We start from the raw sequence: 6,662 nt of genomic DNA, 5'->3' as shown, positions 1-6,662 counted from the left end.
ACCAGGAAAAGTTAGGTCATGCAGTCAGCCTCACCCTCCATCCAGCTGTGTGACCTGAAGCAAGTTCCTAACCTCATGAAGTCTCAGGCTTCCTATTTGGAAAAACACAAGAGCCACGGGAACAGCCATTATTTATGTGGTGCCTACTGTGTTCCAGGGTCTGTGCTGCATAGTTATACACATGCTTTATTCAGTCTTCTCAAAAACTCTGCAAGATAAGTATGTGAATCATAGGCGAGAAAATGGAGGTCAAAGAAATTAAATGATTTACTTAGGATCACAAAAGGCCCAGATTCACAATTGAAACCTGGCAATAACTGATTTACCTTTCCTCGTTAAAACTGATCAAATGGTACGCTTAAACACGTGTGGTTTATTCCAAGCCAGTTATACCTCAATAAAGCTGCTTTTTCTTTTTTTTAAAGCAGTGTCCAAAATTAGATATAAAAATTGAGAAGAGGAACAACAAAAAAAAGTAATTACATTCGCAGAAATATGCATGTACCAAAATTCATCCAGCTGTACACTTAGGATTTGAGAATTTTATCATATATAAAATATGCCTGAATAAAGTACTGCTGCATTTTTTATTAAAAAGTAATTAGACCTAAAGTCATGATTCTCAAATAGCACCTGGATCTCCTACTGGCAGAAAGATAACACTAGATGATATCTAAAATGAATCATTTTCTCAACTCCTGCTCACCCTTACAAAATGAATTTTTTTCTTATTATCAAAGCAATACATGTCCTCCACAGAAAAATTAGAAGATACAGATGAGCAAAAATATAAAAATAAATGATAGCCTTGTTTCTACATTTAGCTATAACAAGATTTAACACCCTGGTGTATTTCCTTTCACTACTTTTTATTGTCCATGTGTTTCTTTAGATGTATATATAATTATATAATATATGGGGAGTTTAAAAAAATGGAGTCTTATTCTAAAATTCTTTTATAATCTACCTTAACACTTACAAGTATTCCATGAAAGCCTTGCTATCCCATGGAATGTCCATCTAAAATATCTAAAATAAGAGTTTTTAAACGAAGTTCCATGATGCCTTGGAGTTCTTTGAAAGTGTCTCAGGTGCTGGGGGTCAGGGTAGGTGAGATGATGCGGGTCCGGTGGAGGGCAGGAAGGAGACCAAGCAGGTCTGCATCTGCCACTCTTACTCGACAGAGAGAATCTTTTATTTGTTCAAATCTTCACCTCTCATGTAAGATTTCATTTGAAAAGAAATCCCATTGCCAAAAACAATTTTTTAAAGGGAAATCATGATCTATAACGTCATTCTTCTTTCTGGTTAATTTCTTTTCGAAATGAAAATTATTTTATTGTTTTATAACTATAAAAGACACACCTACACATTTTCCAAGATTCAAACAATTCAGAAGTATAGAAACAAACAATTAAAAGTCATCCACCAATTTTATTATTCTTTATAGACAGTATGGAGTGTATGTGTGTGTTGAAATGTACTGTGCATATATTATGTCCTGAACATTTTCCTTAACACAGCTTACTTTCCAATGTAATTTGTTAGCCTTTAAATTACATTTAGTAGCATGCATACTCTCACACTTTGTATATATTTCTATTGGAGTATATATTATTATTATTATTTAGAAAGAGCTTATATTTGAAGGGCATGAATCTTTTGTCATTATAGGCAATCTGTCTTTCCATTCTTTTAGTTACATTTTATAATTTTATAATTTATATGATACTTGTAATGCTTTGCCAGTAGCTTTTCCATCTCTTTTTATGTTGAAAAAGGTGTCCCTCATCCCTCACTGTCAAAATCACCAAATAGGCTCAGCTGTATTTTTGTCTTACTGCTTTAAGGTTTCGTGTTTATATAAATATTTTTATATAAGCAAATAATAATTTAAAGACACACACACACTATATATATATATATATATATATATATATATATATAGTATTCATCTGGACTTTATTTTAATAGTGGTTTAAGGAAAGTACTTAGGTTTCTTCTTTTCTAATTAGTTAATAAATTGGCCCAACACTATTGTTGAATAATTGTCTTTTCTTATAAGTACCAAGGTTTATTTCTTGGCTTTCTATTGTCCTTTATTGATCTATATTCCTAGTCTTGTACATTATTGTAGCTCTATAATATGTTTTAATATCCATTTCCTTTTATTTCCTTTAATCACTTATTCTGCAAATATTTTAAATATGTTTTTAATTTTTATTGGAATGTGATATACATATGAAGAGTGAACATATCATAAATGAATGGCTCAGGAAATTTTCACAAACTAACCACATCTGCCTAATTGGCAGCCAAATCAAATTAAGAAACAGAACATTATCAGAACCCCGGAGGCACCACCCATAATTCAAGCTCTCTTCCAGCTACCGTCCACTTCAAGGGGGACCACTCTCTTGACTTCGATAAAGATTGGTTTTACCTGTGTTTGAACTTTATATAATAAGAATCTTGTTGTCTGCCTATTTATTTCTGTCTTCTTCCATGCAACTTCATGTTTATGAGATTCATCCATATTGCTGAATATAATTTTAAATTGTTTGTGTTCATTGTTGTATAATATTTCTTTGTGTGAATTTACCATGATTTATTTGTTCATTATAGTATTCATAGGTATTTGGGTAATTTCCAAATTTGGAGCTACTGCAAATAATGCTGTTACAAATGTTCTAGTACCATATATGAACATATGTGTACAATTCTTTGGTATACATAGATACACATGCGGCTCTATGGTTTGTTTTGGGGAGCAGAATCATTGGGCCATAGACTAAGTACATGTTCAGTGTTTGCAGACACTGTATGTATATATGTATACATTACGAAATTGTTTTTCAGAGTCATTGTATTAATTCACAATTCTAACAGCAATATATAAGAGTTCCAGTTATCTACTCTCTTGTCAACACTTAGTATTTTCTATTTTGCCTATTTAGCCATTCTGGTGTGATTGGTATTGAAATATGAATTTCCATTTCTATGGTGACTTATGAGGCTGAGCACATTTTCACAGCTTTATTGGTCACTTGTATATCCTTTCTAGTTAGCTGTCTCTCTCTGTCTTTTAGCTTTTTATTGAGTTGCCTTAAAAAACTGATTTGCAGGAGTTTTTTTTTAATAGATTTAGGATTTGCGTTTATTTTTTTGTGTGTATATTATAAATATCATTTTTCACTCTTCAGGTTGTCTTTTTATTCTTTTAATTGTGTTCTTTTGGCATCACTAAAATTTTAATATAAATTAATATGTTACTTTTTTCTTTTTATGTTTAGCATTTTTTGGTAACAAGTTTAAGAAATCTTTATCTCCTCCAATATCAAAAACATGTTTTCTTATAAAATGTTAATGGATTTAACCTTAACATTTAGATATATAATCCATCTGAAATTGATTTTTGTTTATATGTTTAAATGCAGGAGACAAAATGCATTTTTCCATATAGATATTCAACTGACCCAGAACCATTTATTTAAATTACTACTTTTTCTCCACTGCATTGGAGGTGCGTGTTGCATGAAAGGATACCACATAGAAATGAGCATTAACAATTTTGTACTATATTCAAAATATAGATAAATCTCACAAACATAAAGTTGAATGGAAAAAGACACAAAAGGGGTGGGCAATAAGATTCTTTGCCTGTCATGAATCAGACAACCATATATGTGTAGGACTGTTGTGATTTCTCTGTTTCATTCATCAGTTTATCTATTCTTATACAAATATTACAATGTCTTAATTTTTAAAACTTTAAAATGACTATCTGGTAATATAGGTTCTAGCTATGTTTTTCTCTAAGATTGTCTTAAAGAAAGCACTAGATCTTTTTTATTTTTATATAAATATTAGTATCAGATTATTGATTACCACACAAAAACTTGCTGGGATTTTGTTCGAGATTGCTCTTGACTGTTTTTGATCTTCCAAATGAACTTCATTTTGTTAAGATTTAAAAAAAAATCTCTAGAGTTTTGATTTGGATTTTATTAATCCTACAATTTAATTTGTGGTATATTGAATTCTTTTTTTATTATTTCATGACTGTGAACATTGATTTTTCCATCAGACCATCAACAACCTTTGAAGAAGTTCTCTGTCACATAATTCTTTTACACAAAATTTGATGGCAACCTATAGCTAAATAACATTTAATGTTTATTTCTTAAGTAGAAATTATAAACTCTTGCAAAAGGACCTTATCAAATGTGTTTGTAAAATATTCAGGGTGGATGTCCCTTGGCTTCTGACTTAATTCATTTGAATAAATTATAAAAATATTTATTAATTCATCTAGCAAAGCCACTAACATAGTCTAGTCTTTAAGAAAAAAAATTTCCTTTTCCCTAGGGAGCTTTCAGTCCAATAAAGGCAGTGAACACAAATCCAACTATCTAAAATGTTTCTTAAGTGCCAGAGATTGATAGCTACAGGAGAGATTAACTCTATTGGAGAAACCATAGTGAAGTCAAAAAATCCTAATGAAGCCGACAGTTGATCTGGATCTTGAAACATGAATAGGAGTTCTCCACGCAGTAGAGTTCAAGAGTGGGGAAAAGGGTAGGAAGCATTCTGAGTGGGGGGAAAAAAGACATGAAATATGGAAATTTATCACATGTCTAAGAAGCATGAGTGGTTTAGTATGGTTGAGGCATAAGGGGATGGAATGAGAAAGAGGTGAGGTTGAACATGTAGGGTAGGGTCAGACTATGAATGTTTTTTTTTTTAAATATAGGTCAGTGATGTTTATTATTTAAAACGATTAGTATAAGACAGTATCATGATGAGATTTGTGTTTGAAAAATATTGCTCTACTAGTACTGAGAAGGGTGTACCACAGTTTGCAGAGGTAGTTAGGAGAGTACAGTAGTCCAGGGAGCAGATAATGAGACACTGAATATCAGATGGTGATTCCAGAGGTGAAATCAGTGAGGCCTGATGATTAATTGGGTACACGTAGATGGGGGGAGGGTATCCCAGATGCCTGAGGGAAGCTTGTGGGATTTCACGGTGCTAAGCTCCAAATTGTCACTTGGATCATTGGGTTGAATAGAGCAGCTATTCTGAAAGTATGCCTGGATGTACCTCCGATTGGCAGCTGTGTGAAAAGGCACAGATAAATGCCTGTGGGACTGTTTTATTCTCTTTTTTAGAATAGCACATTATGTCATGTGATTTTATTTTTCAGAATTTGTAGGTTCTTTTGTTTTCTGTCCATCTGTCTATTTATTACAGCTTCCTGGGAAGAGAGGAGATAGGTTATTTCAGAAATGCAAACCCAAACCAAAAACATTCCCTCCCCACTAGCTGCTCTGATATTAAATTAGTTTGTCATATCAGTTTGGCAAGGAATCTTACTCATTTCGCACAAACTACTCATTTTGTAGATGAAGAGGTCAAGTCCAAGAGAGGAAAGATAATGTGTTAACCGATAAGTGGGAAAACGAGTGGTGGGAGGCATGGCTAAACGTAAGGAATCAGAGACATCTGGACTCTGCCACCTTCCGGCTATGTGACCTGGGGAGGTGATTTAGCTTTTTCTAACCCCTGGTTTACTTGACTGTAAAATGGAGTTGTGAGAATTACATATGAAATTTGCATGCTCTGACGGATGACACATCTGGGGGCTTTGCCTGTTAGTGACGATGAAGATGAAGATGATGGTGATGATGCTGATGTTAGTGATGCTGAAGGTGATGATGGTGGTGGTGGTGATGATTGATAATGGTGATGCTGATGATGATGTAATTAAAGGAGCACGGGCTTTGGCATCAGAAGCCCTGAGTTAAAATGTTTACTATAGTCTACAGCCATGCCACCCTGAACATTCCTGATTTCGTCTGATCTCGGAAGCTAAGTGGAGTCGGGCCTGGTTAGTACTTTAATGAGAGACCACCTAGGAATACCAAGTGCTGTAGGCATTTAAAACATAATAATAACAATAAAATGTTTATGATAGCTGTTTGACCTTGTTAAAATTATCTAACCTCTATAACTATAAAGTAGATTGTATGTAAAATGGCGATAATAATCTCTATCCTGCACTATTTTGAGAATGAAATAAAAACAATACATATGTTTAAATTTGGCATCTACCACAGTGCTTGGCACAGAGAATATGCTCAAGTGATGTTTTTTTCCTCTATCCTTAAACCTAAACTTTCTTCCTCATTTTCTTCTTTTTCCTTTTCCCTCTTCTCTTCATCTTTATTTTTCTACAATAACGATCTCATTTTTTAAAATTTTATTTTAATGCTATAGTGACTTTTATCTATTGACTACAAATCTGGAAATATGTGTTGCCATCATTGCTCCTAAGGCCCCTCCACTCCCTCATTTCCACAGGCGAGAATTCCTTCTCTGTCGTGTCTGTCTGTCTTTCCTGCAGCTTGTGATGAGCCCAGATGTTGTCACTTCTGCACAGAGCTTCCTTGGGTACTAACTTCAGGCCAAGGACACTTCCTCTGGGGGAACTCGTCATCCTAATGAAGATATAAGGCCATATGTGTGGTCTCTCACCAGTGTCTCTTATTGTCATCTAGACAGTATTTTGTGGATATAATGAGTAATTGGTTGTTTGGAGCCTTTTGGCAGTTTCCTTGCTTCAACAATTAAGAAAATGTTTTGTCTTTTTTGGTCTTTTT

The 6,662-nt window shown here is 33.6% G+C and overlaps 1 pseudogene; it reads left to right on the top strand.

Annotated features, from left to right (window-relative positions):
* Positions 1–5,820: 5,820 nt before the first annotated feature.
* On the top strand, positions 5,821–5,939 carry LOC118604806 (annotated as a pseudogene).
* The last annotated feature ends 723 nt before the right edge of the window (positions 5,940–6,662 follow it).

The sequence above is a fragment of the Rousettus aegyptiacus genome, unplaced genomic scaffold (assembly GCF_014176215.1).
Source record: "Rousettus aegyptiacus isolate mRouAeg1 unplaced genomic scaffold, mRouAeg1.p scaffold_m13_p_6, whole genome shotgun sequence".
NCBI classification, from domain to species: domain Eukaryota; kingdom Metazoa; phylum Chordata; class Mammalia; order Chiroptera; family Pteropodidae; genus Rousettus; species Rousettus aegyptiacus.
This window is presented reverse-complemented; position numbering and strand designations above follow the sequence as displayed.